This window comes from Arvicola amphibius, chromosome 10, assembly GCF_903992535.2.
Source record: "Arvicola amphibius chromosome 10, mArvAmp1.2, whole genome shotgun sequence".
NCBI classification, from domain to species: domain Eukaryota; kingdom Metazoa; phylum Chordata; class Mammalia; order Rodentia; family Cricetidae; genus Arvicola; species Arvicola amphibius.
Genome location: NC_052056.1, coordinates 99485587 through 99505266, shown reverse-complemented (window position 1 = coordinate 99505266; position 19680 = coordinate 99485587). Strand labels below are relative to the sequence as shown.

Genomic DNA, 19680 nt, shown 5'->3' with positions numbered 1-19680 from the left:
ATTTCACGTTCCAACTTACAGTCCATCCAAAGGAGAAGTCAGGGTAGGAGCTCAAGGCCAAGACCTGAGGCAGGAAAAGAAGCAGGAGCCGTGGAGGACTGCTGCTTAGGGACTTGTGCTCCAGGCTTGCCTTTCAGGATCAATCTGCCCAGGAGCGGCACCACCAAAGATGGTGGGGCGCTCCCAGATTAATCCTGTGTCCCCCAAATGCCTCAAACACTAGCCTACAATCTGATGGAGATGATTTTTTCAAATGATGTTCTTCTTTCTAAATGACTCTAGTTTGTCTCAACCTGACAAAAAACCAACCAACACACACACACACACTTCCCTGAAACAAGACTTTATGTACTTTGTAGGTCTGAAGAGATAATTAATTCAGTAATGCATCTGAAATGCTAACACAAGGACCTAAGTTCAATTTCCAGAACATACGCCAAAAAAAAAAAAAAAAATCAAAGCATAGTGATGTATGTTTGTGATCCCAGCACAGAAATAGTCAGATTCTTGGGGCTCGCTGGAGAGCAACCTACAAACACACACACACACACACACACAAACACACACACACATACACTTCTTTTTGCTTCCTGAAAGATGTAGAAACAGCCATTTGCCAGAATAGAAAGTGCAATATTTGGAAGACAATTTTTCTTCTGGAGCTGATACGAGAGTTCAAGTCAGCAGGTCTTCTACTAATGGTTAAGAGAGTGGAACCGTGACCCAACAGTGACATTTGCAAGTGTGGCCTTTGAGAGGGTGATTAGATTAGATAAGATCATTGGGAAGGAGGCCTCAAGATTGCATCTTCTTCCCTTTCTAGGAAGAGGTAAACACCACCACCAAGAGATATACATACTCCACCCACAAAGTGACAGGCCAGCCACAGCCCTTGACAGAGCCAGTGCCTTATTGTTTGGACTTCTGGTCAACCTAACCATAGCCTAAATAGAGTAATTTTCTCTATAATTCTGTAATACAGCCTGTCTCTTGTATTTAGTTACAGTAATGGGGAGCTGACTACTACAGCACACTGGGGCAAGTGGGTGATACATGTATAGCCCTACTTATTCCCTTTCTAGTTAGAGTCCTTAAGAGTGACCCATTTTCACCAAATTTGGTGAATCTGACATAAAACTTAATCCAGGATGCTACTTTGACATTTCTTTGCAGTTCTTTTTAGTACATAGGGTCTTTCTGTTAGCTGTTGAGGGTTTTAGTTTTGATTTGTTATTGTTATTGTTCTTTTTGTTTGTTTTTTTTACTGAAATCAGTGATAAATACTGACTTTTCTCCCCTAGATTTCTATATTCATTAATTTTCATTATTATGGCAAAATGCCTGACAAAAACAGCTTAGCAGAGGAAGGGTTATGTTGACCCGCAGTTTTAAGGGTACAGTCTGGATGTGAGGTGACTGTCACATGGTATCTGGAAGCAGAGAGAAATAAATGCTGTGCCTAACTCACTCTCCTCTTTATTCAGTAGAGTACCTTAGCCTACGTCAGGATGTGTCTTCCTGTGTTGATTAACTGAATCTAGAAAATTCCTCTCAAACTTGGCCCAAGATTTGTATCCATAGAGTCCAAATCCCATCAGTTGACAATGAAGATTTAACCATCACAGTGTTTGAGACAATTACTATTTTTGTCCTTTTTAATATTTTCATATGTATGTGTGGGCACATGTGCATGTAAATGCACTTTCATATGTGTGCATATGTGTGTGGAAGCCAGAAGTCAACATCAGTGGTCTTCCTCCATTACTAACTATATATATACGTGTGTGTGTGTGTGTGTGTGTGTGTGTGTGTGTGTGTGTGTGTGTACTGAGGAAGACTCTTTTGGTGACCCTGGAGTTCATTGGTTAGACTAGACTGGCAGGCCAGCGAGCCCCAGGGGTGCCCCCTCATTTCCCATCACTGGGGCTATAGACATTCAGTGACATGCTTGGCTATTACATGGGCACTGGGGGCTCAAACCCAGGTCCTCATGCCTGAGCAACAGGCACTTTATCCACTGAGCCAGCTCCTCAGCCCCTGTTTAATCCTGTTTATTATCCTCCTGGGTGTCTATCAGCCTTTCTTGGATCCCATGTCTTCTCCTTTTCCCACATTTCTTTTCATTTTATGCTAGTTCACACTCTGGAAATTTGCATCCCGAGGACCATGGGAAGCGAATTGCTAGCACCCCCCACATATCTAAGAATGCATGTGTTTGCTTTGCTCTTTCCCTTGATTGATTATCCCACTGAATACAGAACTCCAAGTTTGAAGTCAATTTCCCTGACAAGACAGGATGAACTGTGTGTTCATCTAGAGCAGCTCTGAGAACTCAGAACCAGTTAGATGCATCAACTGTATTCATGGTTTTCCTGTAAGATTGTAGAATCTTCTAATCTGCCCCTCAGTGCTCACTCCTGCCCAAAATGTCCAGTGGCTATACATAAGCAAAAACCTTCATGTGTCTGTGTATGTGCATGTATGTGCAGGTGTGTGTGTGTGTGTGTGTGAGAGAGAGAGGGGGGGGGGAGAGAGATTGCCTGTGGAAGCCAGGGAACAACATTAGAGTTCTTCCTTATTTTCTTTTTAAATTACATTTACTTACTTATTTGTGTATGTGTTTGTGTGTATGTGTGCGTGCATGTGTGTGTGTGTGTGTGTGTGTGTGTGTGTGTGTGTGTGTACTCATCACATTGTAAGTATAAAGTCAGAGCAATTTTCCGGAGTCATTTCTCTCCTTCTACCAAGTGGGTCCCAGGGATCAAACTCAGTTGTCGCTCCTGGTAATGGGTACCTATACCCTGTACCCTGTCAGCCGTCTCACATCTCCTCCACCTATGTTTTGAGACAGCACCACAAGTGCCATGCTCCTGCCATGCTCGCTGTCATGATGATAAAGGACCAAAACTTTGAAACTGTAAGCAAGTCCCCAATTAAATGCTTTCTAAGAGTGGCCTTTACCATGGTGTCTCTACACAGCAGTAGAACACTGAGACAATAGTTAAGGATGATCTTGACCTCCTGATTCCCTCCCCCCCCCCCCCGCATCTACTTCCCTAACACTGGCATTATGGGCTACCCTCCTGCTGGGTTTATGAAGTGCTGGGGTTGGAACCCAAGGCTTTGAAGTGTTTGGCAAATGCTCTGCTATTGTGCCAAGAAGTTTTACTCTGAGTTAAAACCTGGAAGGAGGGAGTGGACTCATGAACCTTAGGAAGCAAACACACCTCATAAGCCCCAGAGAAGATAAAACTTACAAGATTCATAAGGCAAAGCAGCAGTGGGCACCGGGGAGAGGAGGCATCGGCCTGTGGAGCTGTATGCAAGTGCTGTGGGGAGCAGCTGCAAGGGTGCAGCTCCCAAGGTTGTGACTCTGGCCGAGTCTGATGCAGCAGCCTTTGAGTTAGCATGCTCCTGTCACTAACCCTTCACCCACACTCATGTAAGGAACCCCAGTGAAGCTCACTGGGTCACCAAGCTGAATGCTAGTGGGGTCACCTCTTTGACCTGTTGTTGATACACTCTCAGGATGGAGAACGATTTGTTCATTTCTCCCCAGGAAATGTGCACACATCAACCAACTAGCTACAGTCTTGCCCCATACCTGAAGCTTTCAAGCTGCTGACTTCAGCCCCTGTTTATGAATGTCCGAGTGACCAATATGATGTTTATCTCGCCTCTTCTAATGTCTTCAGGCTGGCTGGGCCACTGCTCAGGGCAGACACAGGCGTCAGCAAGCTGTATTCTCTGCAGGGAAGTGACCCACAGTCTGGCATGTGGGGCTCTGTCCTTGTGTAGACCAGTCCAAACCAGGTAACAGAAATGGAGACTCAGCATTCTGAGACTTTATAGCATGCTTGACATTGACATGGTAGCCAGGCATGATTGGTCAGCTTGTATCTTGAGTGTCTTCTTTAAAATTCCATTTTCTAGTAATTAATTTTTATTATATTTTACAAAACAATCAATCCATAACAGATTAGAGGTTTTTTAATGTTTGCTTTTGCCTATTTTGGAGGGGGCAGGTCTTGCTATATAGCCCAGGCTAGCCTCAAGCTGGTAATCCTCCTGCCTCAGCCTCTTGAGTGCAGGAATAGCAGGTGTATACCATCACATTTTAGGCATTAATTTTAAAGGGGTGGGGGTGTCTTATACTGCAGAAAGTCTAGAAGCACTGCTGTTGTGAGATTCTCTCATTTGGGCCTGAGGTAGCTGTGGCAAGGTTGAAATCAGAGCACCTGCCGTGACTGACATGAGACTGTCACAAGATCAAGCCCATGGCGTTCTCTCCAGGGAGCTTCAAGGCTCATGTCCCCCTCTCCCTCACTGAGGGCACAGGGCAGCTAACAGTTCCTAGGGGAGGACTATTTCTCCAGCCCTGCATTGGCTCCTCCGTGCATGATGCTGTAGGTTCCACCCCCAGTACATCTCCCTCCAAATGAAGAGCCTCTGTCTTTTCAAATGTGCATGTGTGGGCTCCCCGTGTGTTAACAGTGCCGTGTGTGTGCACATGTAAACAGAAGCCAGAGGTTGACCCAGATGTTTTCTTCGATCATTCCCCACTTCTTTACTGCGGCAGGGCCACCTGCTGCCGTCAGAGCTTGCAGACTCATCTAGTCTAACTGGTCAACTTGCCTTGGGAATCCCGCCTCTCCTTCCCTCGGGCTGAGATAACAGTCGGGCCACCATGCCTGCCCACAATGTATACGGGTGCTGGGGATAGCCCTTCATTGGCCGAGCCACGTCTCCAGCCCCTGCCCCACCTGGTATGTATGACAGAACCCAACTTTCTGTCTTGTGAACTTGCAGCCCATCAACTAACTACAGATCTTCCTCAGCAATACTTGCTCTCTACTTAGGCTCCACAGAATCTCTAAGTGGGTTGGTATGCGAATTGCTTCAGGATAGTCGAAAGTTTCCCAGTGACAGGAATCAAAGAGTGGTTCCTAGATTTAGGTGAAGATCAACTAAAATTAAATGAAACTTAAAATGCCTATGACAGCAGCCACTAGGCCAGCACGCAGCGGCAAGAAGTGGCTAGATAACAGACATACCAAGCCGTGAGGGTCTGTGTCTCCATGGGGGTTTGTATCACATAGTACAAACATTTGCTGAAACTCATTTTATCACACAGCCAAAACATGCCTTTAACTTTTAGGGCCCGGAGAGATGGCTCATTGGTTAAGAGGCATAACTATTCTTGCAAAAGACCCAAGTTCTTTTCCTAACCCCCACAACAGGTGACTTACAACCTCCTGAGGCTCCAGTTGTGGGTGATCATGTACTCTCTACTGGCCACTACAGGCACTCCCACGCATGCATGTATGCTCGCACACACGCGCCCTTGTGTGCGTATACACCCCCCCCCCACACACACACACTTATAGAGTCATATATACATAATTTTAATAATGTATTTAAATGTATATAGTACGTATAAATAAAGTATATTATAAATAATATAAATGTATTTTAAACCATATATAAATAATTATGTGTATGCACTCACACACACATATAAAGACCCACATGTAAATTGTAACCTTTAAAAATTCTCTGAGTAGAGCTGGGTGGCACTTCAATAGGCTAAATGTTTACCTTATAGCATGAAGATTTAAGCTCTATTCCCAGAACCCATGTTTTTAAATTAAACTGAGTGTGGCAGCATGGGCTTGTTACCTCATCACTGGGGAGGAAGAGACAGGTGACTTCCTGGGACTCACTGGCCAACCAGCCTAGCTGAACTGGTGAATTCCAAGTTAATGGCAGACACTGTCTCAAAAAAAAGTGCACAATACTGAGTAACCAGAACCCAAGGTTGACTTCTGACCTCCACACACATGCACACACATGTGCAAGAATACACACAACAAAGCATATACACACACACATAAAAATTAACTTCAATTAAAAATAAAAATAAAATGAGGCCTAAGGCCGTAGCTTCCTTGATGTATGTGATGCTCTGAGTCCAATCCCCAATATGAGGACAGACCCAGCTCTCTCACCAGTGACATACAGGATGGACTACTTAAAGCGACCGTACCAGTGTCTGCTACCGGCTACCAAGATGAAGATTGATGGATGGAGAGATTATGATGCACCAAATGTCAATTATAGAATCAGGTGGTGGAAAAACCATGGCGCGTACTCTATCATTCCTTTACACTCTCTGAAAGTTTAACATCTTTAAGAAGATTTGAGTGGGGAGAAGCCAAGTCTTAGTGGGCTACACCTGCATCCAGCCCCATCCATAAATGTCAGAAACTGAAGACTGAGCGAGAGGGAAGGACAAAAGGGAGCCTAGGCTTGCTTCCAGTCCTGAGAAGTTCATGACCAGGTGTTGTGGAATGACGCAGAACCACTCAGACAGATGGGACAGAAGAAAAGGTAACGGAGCCACATGATAGAAGGTAGATTAATAGAAACAGATTAATTAAGTTATAGGAACTAGTTAGGAAAAAAAGCATAAGCTAAGGCCCAGCTTTCATAATTACTAATAAGTTTACATGCTATTATTTGTAGGCTGGTGGTCCTGACAAGAAAGTACTATTATAACAAGAGCCTGGGGATGAAACTCAGCACTGAGCCCCTGTCTAGAATCCCCCAGTGAGGGGCTGGGGCATGGCTGAGTGGTAGAGCCCCTGCCTAGAATCCCCCAGTGAGGGGTTGGGGTGGGGCTTAGCAGCAGAGTGTCTGCTCATTTTACAGGAGACCCTGAATTAAGTCTCCATCAATTTAAAAATAAAAAGGAACACTGCTCCTGAATGGGCAAACTAGTCTCAGCTCAGGCTGTGGGGGCTGTTACCAGGTGCGACCGTGACTGGAAGGGGACCAGGGCATGGAAGAGACATAGAAGTCTCATGTTTTGATGGAACACAATGTGGGTGTGAACTACACGTTTTGTTCAGTTGGTGAGAAGCTGTCACCCTGATGAGTGTGCCCTGTGCTCTGTGTACATCTGCATACACTTCAGTTGCCCTGATACATGTAGACTCCTTTTTCACCTTGCATGGGGCGGAGGGGAAGCTCTCCTTCACAGATTCAAAGGTTTCTAGAGGACTCAGCAGGTAAGCGCTCTTGCTGTGCACGCAGGAGGACCTGAGTTCCCGTCCCAGGCACCCCCCACGGGAAGCCTGGTGCTGTGGAGGTGGAAAGAGGGGTGTCACTGAGTTTGCTGTCCACCAGTCTAGCTTCAGGCTCAGTGAGAGACTCGAGAAAGAAGGCAGAGAGCGATTCATAAAGCCAAACACAGACGGCATCTTCCAAAAACCAGAGCAAACAAACCCCACGCCCACCCCACACTTTTAAAAGTAATCGTAATTAACTTTTCAAAAAGTTTGCTCCTAAGGCAAGCCTGTATCTCCAGGCCCGGTGTTGGAAGCATGTGTCAGCTTTTTTTTTTTTTTTTGGGGGGGGGGCATTGTCTTTCTGGTTCCTGACCAAACATCAGTCTCCGCGGTAGGAGCAGCTCCCATCCTCCACATTACCCCTCCCAGTGAAGAAATCCAAGACTCCCCATTCCAAACTACCCTAGAATACCTAAAAAGGGGGGGGGGGCTCCCCTCCTAAGCCCACACTGGAATCCATGGTTGACAGCTCAGGCTGGCTCAGTTTCACTCCGTCTAAAGTAGGTGGCCTGGCCACCTTGGACTCAACTCATTCCCCCTGACCCAGGGCCAGCACCTCAGGCCCATTCATCCTTTACCTCATACAGCCAGGTCCCCCAAGCCTTAGGCTCAAACTCAGCCCCTCCCCTTTCTTATCTCCTATTCTAACCTTTTGCATTTTTTTCAAGTATCATTTCCTGTCGGGTTTTGCATTTTTTCCCCGCCCCTACCAGCCTATGACACACTTTCTCTCTGTCTCCTATCTCTTCTCTCTCTCTCTCTCTGTCTCTGCCTCTCTCTCTCTCTCTTCCCTGTGCCCTCTCTTTGAGTCTTCTGATCTCGGAGCCCTGGCCCCTAGCATCCCTACGGGTCTCTAAGGCCCAGGGAAGGTGGCCACCTCAGACGGGTACACACTGGAGGCCGTAGCCCAGCGCTGGAAACTGGAGGTCTACGTGGAGGAAGTACCCGGAGTCTGAGAAGCATGAGCGCCCCAGGTATGTGCATCAGGGCTGGGGACGAGAGGAGGACGCAAAGAGGGGACACTTTGGGGACACCAGCTGTGCTCTAGAGGCAGTAGGGCAGATAGGTGGTCTCCTGGCGTGGTAAGGATTCCATTCTTTAGTTCCCTCCCCTACCTTTCTCTCTCCTCCCCTGGCCCTCCCTAAGGGTTTTGGGAATGAAAGTAGCCCTACCCCCTACCCCTCGACCACTCCCACCCCCACCCCCTGCTGCCGTGCTTCCTCCCGCTGAGCCACCCCTCCACCCTCACCCAATGCACCTGCTGCAGAGGCTGGAGCAGAACTTGGCTGGCACCTGAATGGCTGGAGGTTTGCAGCTCACAAGAGAGCCCAACTCAGGGGCTCTTGAAAAGGTGGTCCTCCTTGCTTTCCAAAGAGAGGTGCCAAGGCGTGGATATTTGGGGACCAATGACCTAATGCTTAAAGTCACCTCTCTATGCTCGATGGGGAGTTTGAAGAGTTCTGTCCTGTAGGGGTTCTGGATTCAAGAGAGAGACACATCGTGAGGCTATATTTATACCTTGGGGGATGGCTAAGGACTATTGCCTAAGGCTGCACTTCCTGTCACTGTCATAGCAAGGGGCCGCCAGCTCAGCATGGATCTCCATATGACCAGTCACTTGGATTTGTAGTTTGAAAAAAAATTCTTTTGACATTTATGACTTTTCTGGAAGGTATGACCTACTAGAAAGTGGGGGCAGGGGTCCTTCACCCAACATTTATTCAGTATCTTCTCATGCATAACGTGCGCTGGAAATCTCAGGCAGTAAATCAGTGAGTGTATGGACAGGAATTTAACGCCAGGGCTTCTTCACCCTGGTGCTTCCCAGGATTCCAGCTGTCTTCAGCCCCATGGCATCTCTGAAGCAAAAATAGATCCCCTCGGCTCGCGATGGGTGCATCCAGGGTAAAGCCAGCAGTACTCAGCCTTGCAAAATCACAGAGAAATGTCCTGCACCTGTACAGATTCTAATAGCGACCTATCAGAAAGGCAGGCTGGTAAGTCACCACCCCCGCAGCTTCAAGCCTGCACAAGAACGATCCTCCCGTGACCGAAAAGGAAAATCGTTAGAGCAAAGACCTGTAGGCAAATTACAAGGTTGCCAGGAGCTCTGGAAGCTAAGGGTGGAGAACTGGGAGTTCCAGGCTAGCCTGGGCTATTCAGAAAAAGCCTAGAGAGACCAAACTCTCTCATGAGGATGCCAATGCTTTTGTCTGAGTCAACCAGTGAGTACTTCCTGGGTGGCTCTGTGCTTGACACATGGGGGCCGCAGAAGGAAGGTGAACCGTGAGGCTGCTTGCCCTAAGATGCCTATCTTGCAGGCAGTATGCGCTGATGACAAAGAACTTAAGGAAGAATATGGGAGACACTGTGGGGGTCAGTAAGGATCCCAGGCTGAGGCAGGCATCCTTCTCCACTTTGCTATGCAGCTTTGCAGAACCTTTCCTACAAGGGTTTATTTTCATGGGGCTCTGGGTCTGCGTTTTGAGGACAGGTGGGATGAGGGTCCATCGCTGAGCTATGCCCTAGACGCTCACTGGGGATTCTAGGCAGGGGCTCTACCCCTGAGTCACACCCCAGCCCCTCACTGGGGATTCTAGGCAAGTGCTCTACCACTGAGCCTCACCCCAGCCCCTCACTGGGGGATTCTAGGCAGGTGCTCTACCCTTGAGCTTATCCTCAACCAGACTTTAATTTTCCTCTTTCTATCTCTGTCTCTGTCTCTGTCTCTGTCTCTCTCTCTCTCTCTCTCTCTCTCTCTCTCCCTGTGTGTGTGTGTGTGTGTGCAGGTTTGTGTGTGTGTGTGTGTCTGTGTCTGTGTGTCTGTGTGTGTCTGACAAGATCTCACCTATCCGGGCCAGCTCTTTGAATTCTTTGAATTCATTTTGTAGCCTAGCCTGGCTTTCATCACGCCATTCTCCTGCCTCAGCCTTCAGAGTATCTGGGAGGATGGAATAGGCTTTTACTGCCAGGCCCAGCTTCCTCAGTATGTTAAGAACAAAACAAAACAGAAAACCTGATCTTGTTTTCTCTGCTTTGAAGGTCATAAAGATGGGTCATTGTTATGTCTTATAAGGGCAGCCCCCTGCTCAGACCATATCTTGGCTTGCTGTTTTGCAAAGTCAGACCTGTGATATTTGAACTAAAATACATACATAGGATCAAGAGGAGAGGGTAGTTAGGCCAGTGTTCCCTCTTCAGGGTCTAGGGTCTGGATTGGTTGAAAGGCCATGGGACCAGCCTATTGAGCTCTGTGACGTCACTCTCTAGTAGAGCCAGGGTACCAACCTTGCTGACTTCAGCATCCTCCATGCGGTTCTCAATCTGTTTGGTGGTGACCCCTTTGGGGTCAAATGACCCTTTCCCAGGGATCACCTAAGACCTTGAAATATACACATTTACCCTATGATTCACAACAGTAACAAAATTATGGTTAGGAAATAGCAATGAAAACAATTACATGGTTGGGGGTCACCACAACATGAGACACTGTATTAAAAGGTCACAACATTGGGAAAGTTGAGAACCACTGCTCTGTGATATTAGGGACACTTATGGAAGATGTCCTGGAGCTGGAGACATGGCTCGGTGGTCAAGAGCAAGTACTGACCTTGCAGAGGACCTGCGTTCAATGTCTAGCAGTCACATCCCAGCTCACAGCTCCGGGAGATACAGCGCCCTCTTCTGGCCTCCATGGGCATCGCACTTACCTGTGAATAGCCACACACAGACATACAAATGTCTGTATTTGAAATAAATCCTTTTTAAAAAAAAAATTAAAGGGAAGATGGGCCTGCCACTCACAGCCTTTGCTATGAAAAACCAAGCCCTAGGCACAATCCAAGGTTAAAGTTTGAGGTCAGTTTGGAAGCACAGCATCACTGACTGCTCCCACAGTAACCCAGCTGGGTAGGTTATCTCACCCAGGCTGTGTCAGCCTCAGTTTCCCTGTTTACAGTTCCAGTCGTATAGGACGCTTGTGAGCATTAAAAGAAATCAGGGAGTCATGGCCAGGAAACCTACCCTGGAAATAAACTGCTCTCACTTGTGTGGCTGCATGGCTCAAGCCGGCTGGAAAATGCGAAGATTGATTGAAATCTGGGAAGGAAAAGAAAGGCAAAAAAAAAAAAAAAAAAAAAAAACTTTCAAAGGAGCCTCTCAAAAAAAAAATGCTTTCTGTTGAAGAAAAACGACAGGGTTTTGCTTAGATTTTTTGCAATGCTAGAGACTGAAGCCAGGGAATCACTCAAGTTAGACAAGAGCTCTATCACTAAGCCATGTCTCCAGCCCCTCACTGGGGATTCTAGGCAGGTGCTCTACCACTGAGCCACACCCCAGCCCCTCACTGGGGGATTCTAGGCAGGGGCTCTACCACTGAGTCACACCCCCAGCCCCTCACTAGGGGATTCTAGGCAGGGGCTCTACCGCTGAGCCACACCCAGCCCCTCACTGGGGGATTCTAGGCAGGTGCTCTACCACTGAGCCACACCCCCAGCTCCTTACTGGGGGCCTTTTCTCAGGTTCTCTACCACAGGGAACACATCCTTGACCCCACAGAAAAATTACAAGGAACAGATTCCCAGGTGCCGTCCTCTTCATCCTGCCAGGCCACGTGGGAAGAGCACAGATCTTATAAACCGCCAATGCAGAGCGCAGCCCATACAGAGCCCCACACTCCCCTCTAGGAACCCTGCTCTCTGGCCCAGAGGTTTTCATGGGTCACTGTTTTCAGAAAGGTAACCTTTTGGACAGTGATTTGCTCAAAGGCTCATAGTTTATAACGGTCCCTCTCAGGTTTGTGTAATGGGTGGCCGAGGCCCAGTGCCAGGAGTAATAAAAGCTCACCACCAGGTCCTGCTGCCTGGCAATCGCTCGCCCTTCCCGCCTTTGACTCCTCCCCCTATCACCACTACAGCTGCTGCCCTGCAGTGGTCCACACCCATTCCTGAATGGATGATGCTCTGGCAGAATGAGCAAGAGAAGGGTATGAGAACTTCATTTCGACCCTGCCCCCACTTTTACGTTAGAATAGCATCCTCCTTCCTGCCTCTCTCACTGAGGAGTATGCAGACAGTAGAATGAAGAGCCCACGCTCTTCCCTGCATCCTCACACCTAGAGGGAATGAAGCCAGCACCTGCTGGAACTCCTGCTTTCTCTGGGCACTGCCACCCCTAGGAGTGACCTCACTGTTAGGAAGCAAGATGCTTTACGAGAAGATCTAGGGTCTTGGAGCCAGATGACGAGCTTTGCTCCCTATGAGCTGTGGGACCTCAGCAAAGTGTCACATATAAAACGCCATCCTTGGAACTGCAGAGATGTCTCCATGATTGAAGGCTTGTTGCTCTTGCAGAGGGCCTGGGTTCAGTTCCCAGAACCCTCACGGCGGCTCACAACTGTCTCTAATTCCAGTTCTACCATACCTGGCATTCTCTGTGGCCTCTGTGGGTACTGGGTGCACACATGGTGCCTATGCATTACTGAAAGTAAAACTCTTATAAAATAAAAATAAGTGAGTATTGAAGAAAAAGAATACCCTCCCAGCCTAGGGAAATGGCTCAATAAAGCATTTGCTTTGCAAGTGTGAGGTCCAGAGTTCTATCCCTAACACTTACGTAAAAATCCAGGGCATGTTGGCATGTAAGTTTTAATCTCAGAGCTGGAGGTGCAGAGACAGGTGGATCCCTGGGCTTGCAGGCCATCCATGGCTAAACTGATAAACTGTAAGCTAATGAGAGGCTCTGACCAGAGGTGGACAATGATGTAATTGGTATTATTCCTTATAATAATGGTCAAGATTATCTTTCTGGCTTCCTAGTGAATTTAAAAAGTAAAAACAAAAGCGCGCGCGCGCACACACACACACACACACACACACACACACACACACACTGTTCCTTAAATGAACTTGGAGTGCAGGTCTGTCGTCCCAATTACTCAGAAGGCTGAGTCCGGAAGATGGCAAGATCAAGTCCAACCAGGGCTACAGTGTGTTCAAACAATCTGGGCAACTTAGTGAGACCCTGTCTGTCTAAAATTAATTTTAAAAAAGTAAATTAACACTGATAGTGGTTGCACGTGAAGCCAGTGTGTCACAGAGCTCCAGGGCACCTATTTCACGTTTTCTTTTTGCCTTAATTATTATGAGAATGTGGGGCAGGACAACTTTAAAAGCGCAAAGCCGTAGGGAAGGCGCAGAGTCTTTTTCCTGCTATATAAAGAGCACTTGTAAATCAATAAACACTGGAACCTGCTAACTTTATCCTGAAGGGTACAAATAAAATTCTTTTAGGATGTGTGAGCTAGTTGGTCCCTTTCAAAGTGACTCAGCTCTAGGCCACAGACAGGATGACTGTGTGGGTGGCACAGGATAGACCTGGGTGGAACTTCACCTACTCCAGAGGAAGAGAGTTCAACCCTGTGGGGGAAGCGACAAAGGAGACAAACAAACAGAAAACAGGCTGGGAAATCAACACGGGTTACCATGAATCCACGTGAAATAATACTGAGGGAGAACGGTGGACTAGAAACACTCAAAACCGTTTGACGGGGAAAAGGGAGGCGGGGAAGATACCTGGCCATAATGCCGGGTCACTGAGGAGGATGGAAAGTTCATCCTGGGTTGCATAACAAATTGGGGAAGATGGTCGAGGAGAAGGTAGATCAGTGGGTAGAGAGCTTGCTGCACCGATGTGAGGTCCCGGGTCCAGATCCCTAGGACTCAGGCAAAAACTGAGTGCTGTGGCAGGCTTTCTTAGCCTGCCAGCGCTGGGTAGGGGCATCTGAGACAGCAGGAGTCATCCAGTCTAGACTATCAGTGTTCAGAGAGAGACTGTCTCAAAATAGCTGACGGAGAACTGCTGAGTAAGACCCCCAAAGTCAATGTCTGATCACCACAGGCATGCATATGGGTGAGTGTGCATGCACACTCATGTGTGCACACACAGATTAGGAAAGAAAGAGAAAGGGGAGGGTGCAGAGGAAAGAGTAGGAGAAGACTTGGTGAAACCCAATCAGGACAAATGGGAAAGGGGTCAGGCAGATTCACTGTTGACATTATACATCAGCGTGTGAATGTATAAACCTCACAGCTCAAGAATTCTGCTTGTGAGCCACTACCTCACAGATGTGCTTGCACAAGCATGCAAAGATTTGTGCACCCAGACATTCACACAGGTGCAGTTTATTACAGGGTAGGACCAGCCGAACAATGGATGCTATTGAGGGCATTGATGAGAACCTTATTTGGTCAGTGGGTGGAAGACAACGCTAAAATATTTGTGGGATGCTACTTATGGCAGGACCTCTGGGGTTGGCTAGGAAGTTTGAGGATTGAAAATATTTATCTCGGATCCTTTTCTTTTACCCAAAATGTATGTGTGTTCGTATATATGTGTGTATACATGTGTTTCTGTGTATACATCTGTATACAAGTGTGTATATGGGCACATGTACTTGCATGTGTACCTGCATACTCATGTGTATGCATGCATATGTGCACCTATGCGTGTGTGCATGTATGTATAGTGCATACATAAATGTGTGCACATGTATATACATGTGCGTGTGTATATTGTAGTGTGTGTGTGTGTGCATACATGTACATGTGTGTGCATATAGAGATCAGAGGTCAGCCTCAGATGTTGTTCCCAGAAGATCTCCAGTCTGTTTTGGGGACAAGGTCTCAGCAGCCTGCGGCTCATTGATTAGGTTGGCCTGGATGACCTCGTGTCTTTACCCAGTGCAGGAGTTACAAACACACACCCGCATGACCACCTTTCATGTCCGTGCTGGGGATTGAACTCAGGTCCTCACACTTACATAGCAAGCTTTGTTGAGAGAGCCCATGTTCCTGCCCCCAGTCCTTGTCTGAAACTTTTTTTAAAGCCATGAGTTGGGTTCTAGCTTTCGGAGATTCCAACTCACCAAGACCGAACAGCATTTCCTTCAGTGCTGAGTATCCATTCCAGCTTTGTCCCGCCGTGACAACAGTGTGAGAACCCCCGGGGCTGTGGTCTCTGTTGGGATGTAAAACTAGTGCTCACCAGTAGGGAAAAATCTTCATTTTACTTCAGTAGATTTATTATTATTATTATTATTATTATTATTATTATTAGTTAGAGTTTCTATTGCTGTGAAGAGACACCGTGACCATGGCAACTTTGGCAAAAAAAAAAACATTTAATTGGGGTGACTCACTTACAGTTTCAGAGGTTCCGTCCATTATGGAGGCAGGTGTGATGTGGTGCCAGAGCTGAGAACCCTACATCTTGTAGGAAGTCAACTGACTGTCACACTGAGGGAAGCTTCAGGAAATAGACCAAGAGACCTCAAAGCTCGCTCCCACAATGACACACTTCCTCCAACAAGGCCAAACCTCCTAATAGTGCCACTAGCTTTGGGGATCATTTTTTCAAACTACCACTATATTATTATTATTTTTGTTGTTGTTGTTAACATGTATGTCTATGTACCACCTGTGTGCCTGGTGCCCACAGAGGCCAGATGAGGACATAGAATCTCCTGGAACTGAAGTTACAGATGGTTGTGAGCCCCCACATGGGTGCTAGGAGTTGATTCTAGATCAGAGCCTTTAATCACAGAGCCATCTCTCCACCTGCCATTTCTTTATTTACTTTGAGACAGGGTCTCACTATATATATATATATATATATATATATATATATATATATATATATATATATATATATAGCTCTGGCTAGCCTGGAACTTACTATGGAGACCATGCCGGTACCAAAGTCACAGAGATCCTCCTGCCTCTGCCTTCTGCTAGGTTTAAAGACATGCACCGCCACACCAGGCCTGGCATCCCTTCTTTTCTGATTATTTTTGTACATACGTGTATATGAACATGGATGTGCAAGCATGCACAGATATGCGAAGTCAGAAGAGGATTTCAGGTGTCCTGCTCCATCACCCAGTGCCTTCTTCTCTTGAGAGAAGCAAACCTGCAACCAGGCCAACAGGCAGCAAACCCCAGCAATCCACCTGACTCCACCCCACCCCACACAGTACTGGAATCACAGACAAGCCTAAGACCACACCCAGCGATTATGTGGGCACTGGAGATTTGAACTCAGAGACTCAGCGTTGCTCAGCAGACACTCTCCCTGAGTCTCCAGGGCTCGGGCTTTGATTTCATTATGATAGCACACACCCTGTACCATCCAGTCTTCCACACGCAGCTCGATGAGCTTGGTTTTGTTTCCTTAGACTGGACTACACAAGGCAATTTTCATACCCCAATGAGTGTCTTTTGAGCACATCCCTCTCCCTCCCCCTCCCCCTCCCCCTCCCCGCCGCTCCCCTCCCCCACCCCACCCCGTTCCCCTAGGTGGTTTCACTTCTATTTTCATGTCCTCTGCACATAGAGATTTTGGGCAGCTGTAGAAAATCTAGGACAAGCAAGATTTCGTGTACACACGTGGAGCCAATCTTAGGCATGGGTCATCCATAGACACCCAGGGTGCCTCTCACAGGGCCTCGGGACAGCCAGCCCCAAGGCGAACTCTCACCTGCATTGTTCCACAAGCCTTGCTTCGCCTGTCCTGGCCTTCACATGAATGCAGTCACACAGGATCGACCCCGCTCTGGCCTCCTTTACACAGAAGGTCTGGGGAACTCCTCCAGGTTGGGTCTTGCTGAGGCTGGGCAGCACATTCTACATATTTACTATATTTTTTTCCATTCTGCCATCAGCAAGCATGTCTACGTGGTGAAAGATGTGTATTGGCCTGGGAATACAGCTCAGTGGTAATGTGCTTGCCCAGCCCGTGTGAGGGTCTGGGTTTAATTCTCAGCACTGAAAACAAAACCAAACGCAAAGCGTGCTTGGGTTAGACAGCTAGATCCAGCTTCGTTAAGTCCGGTTGTGCTGGCAACGTCCTGAGCACCCTACGCTCGCTCAGTCAGTCGGTACCTTCTCCTGTGGCGGACTGGATGAAAATGGCCCCTCATGGGCTCGTATGTTTGAATGGTTGGTCCCCAGTTGGGAGGCTCCTTGGGAAGGATTAGGAAGCATGGTCTTGTTGGAGAAAGTGTATCCCTCCCTGGGCATCGGCTTTGAGATTTCAAAAGCCTGTGCCGGGCCCAGTCTGTGTCTCTGGCTCCATCTTTTGGATCAGATCTTTAAACTCTCGACTACTGCTCCAGGGCCATACCTGCCTGCCGCCCTGTTTCTGCTGTGATCGTGGACTCACCCTCTGAAACTGTAAGCAGGCCCCCAGTGAAATGTTTCCCCTTTTAAGTGGACTTGGACATGCTGTCCTCTCACGCCAACAGAACAGTCACAAAGACGCCTCCCGGCCAGCATGCTTAGCCAAGGCTGACTTTGACCGTGTCGTTGTCAGCCTGTTTGGTCTGATGCATGCTGATCTGGACATCCATGGTGAACACAGATCGGGGCTTGTCCTCCCGGGAGTGGGGGATGGGATGGCCACCTGAGATCGGTGTGCTTTTATGGACTGGCTTCACTTCGAGGGATCGTAGGGTCTTTCTTTCATTAAACCATTTGGGGTGCACGAGGCACAGTTTGTGTGTAGTGGTCAGAAGACAGCCTGTGAGAGTCAGTTCTCTTCTTCTGCCATGTGAGCCCCAGAGATCAGGTCGTCGGGCTCAACCGCAAGCACCTTTCCCTGTTGAGCCCCCACGCCAGCACTGTCTATTCTTAGTCTGCTGGGCCAGCAGCATTTGAGATTTAGGGAATTATTACTAGTATGAAGTAAAACTGCGTTTTATTGACACTGGTAATTCTCTTGTCACCTCCAGAAAGGGCTTTGTGACTCACTAAAGCCTTAGAAGAAGAAATCGTTTTTTAAAAGATATTTGCATGTAGTTGGGCATTTGGTTCTGAGGAAATGTTCGATTGAGTAACAGTGGCATCGCATGGGTCCCCCCAAAGCCTTCTGCCTCCAGTCCTCAGTTGGTTTAGAAAAAACAGCTCGGCCAGGCGGTGGTGGCGCACGCCTTTAATCCCAGCACAAGGGAGGCAGAGGCAGGCGGATCTCTGTGAGTTCGAGGCCAGCCTGGTCTACAAGAGCTAGTTCCAGGACAGGCTCCAAAGCTACAAAGAAACCCTGTCTCAAAAAAAAAAAACCCAAAAAACAAACAAAAATAACAGCTCGTGGGGTTAGCCAAAAGGCTGAGGGCCAGGAGGGAGGCAGGACCCACAAGCTGAAGGAGAGAACCCATTGTCTTCTGGTCACAATACATACACTATGACAGGAGTGCTTCTGCGTGTACACACAGGCACACATTGAAGGCGATTTTAAAACAGCTCAATGTGTGCTAGACTTGATGGTGCGTGCCTGTAACCATGGACTGCAGCAAAAATATTGCAGGTTTGAAGCTAGCCTGAGCTACCTGGTGAGTTCCAGGTCAACCTGAGCTACATAGTAAGACTTTGTTTGTTTGCTTGCTTGTTTGCTTGCTTGCTTGCTTGCTTGCTTGCTTGTTTAAAAAAAGATGAAGAAGGGGTCTGGGAAGTGGCTCCGTGGGTAAGAGCACTTGCTGTGCCAGCCTGAGGACCTGAGTTCAAATCCCCAGCACCCAGGGAAAAAGCCAAACATGGCTGTACATGCCAGCAACCCCAGCACTGAAGGGTGGAGACAGGTAGCTCCTGGGAGCTTCCTGGCTGATGGCCTTCACTGAAACGGTGAGCTTCCAGTTCAGTAAGAAACTGTATCTCAAGGCAAGAAGGCACAGTGGTAGAGGAATACACTGCCAACACACATACACACAGACACGGAAACACACACACACGAGAGAAGAGAGAGAGAGAGAGAGAGAGAGAGAGAGAGAGAGAGAGAGAGAGAGAGAGAGAGAGAGAAATACACACACGGAAACTTTGAATTTCACCTTAAACAAGCAATTAAGAAATTTATATGGTTTAAGATCCTTTAAGGGAGGGGCTTTGACTTGGGTTTGGATCACTGAGCCATAGGGCAATCTTGGCCAAGTCCCTTCACTCCACAGAGACTCAGTCTTCTCATTATTCAAAGGAGACGATCAAATGGGACTTCAAGTTGAGAGGCATTCCATTTTGCAGGCCAATTCCAGTTAACTGGTAATGGCTTCTAGGAGCACTTCCTAGAGAATCCAAGCTCAGCGGCAGAGCATTCTGAGATCGATTGCTGATGTCTGCTGCGGTCAGAAGTCTGAAAGGGGCATCCTGGGCACCCTTTCCTCTTCTCCACCAGCTACAAACTCCATGGTGACCTTGTGACTTTGAACAAATCACTTCACTGCCCCCAAGATTTTGTTTCCTGGTGAGACAAGATGAAGATGAATAATCCCTGCCTTCCTGCTCCACGAGATTGCTCAGAGGCGCTTGAGAGCTAAGTGGGTGAAAAATGGAGATGGGAAGAGCGGAGCCTTCTGTGAAGTGAAGGTTGATTTTTATTAATTGACCTCTCCAGGCGTGGATCCTGTCGTCAGCCCTGGACTCCTCCGCATCGGCCTTTGTTCTGACCTTCAGCATCCTCCTTCCTCTGGGAGATAGGGCCGTTTGGCTTCCCTGGGGTCACAGAGAAA

At 47.7% G+C, this 19680-nt stretch overlaps 1 protein-coding gene across 1 annotated transcript in view; it reads left to right on the top strand.

The window, feature by feature from the left end:
- Positions 1-7858: 7858 nt before the first annotated feature.
- Positions 7859-19680, top strand: part of Card11 (caspase recruitment domain family member 11) — a 127399-nt gene continuing 115577 nt past the window's right edge. Inside the window, exon 1 of the mRNA XM_038345909.1 lies at positions 7859-8104. The gene's annotated coding sequence lies outside the window, so the exon portion shown is untranslated. The remainder of the gene's footprint in view (positions 8105-19680) is intronic.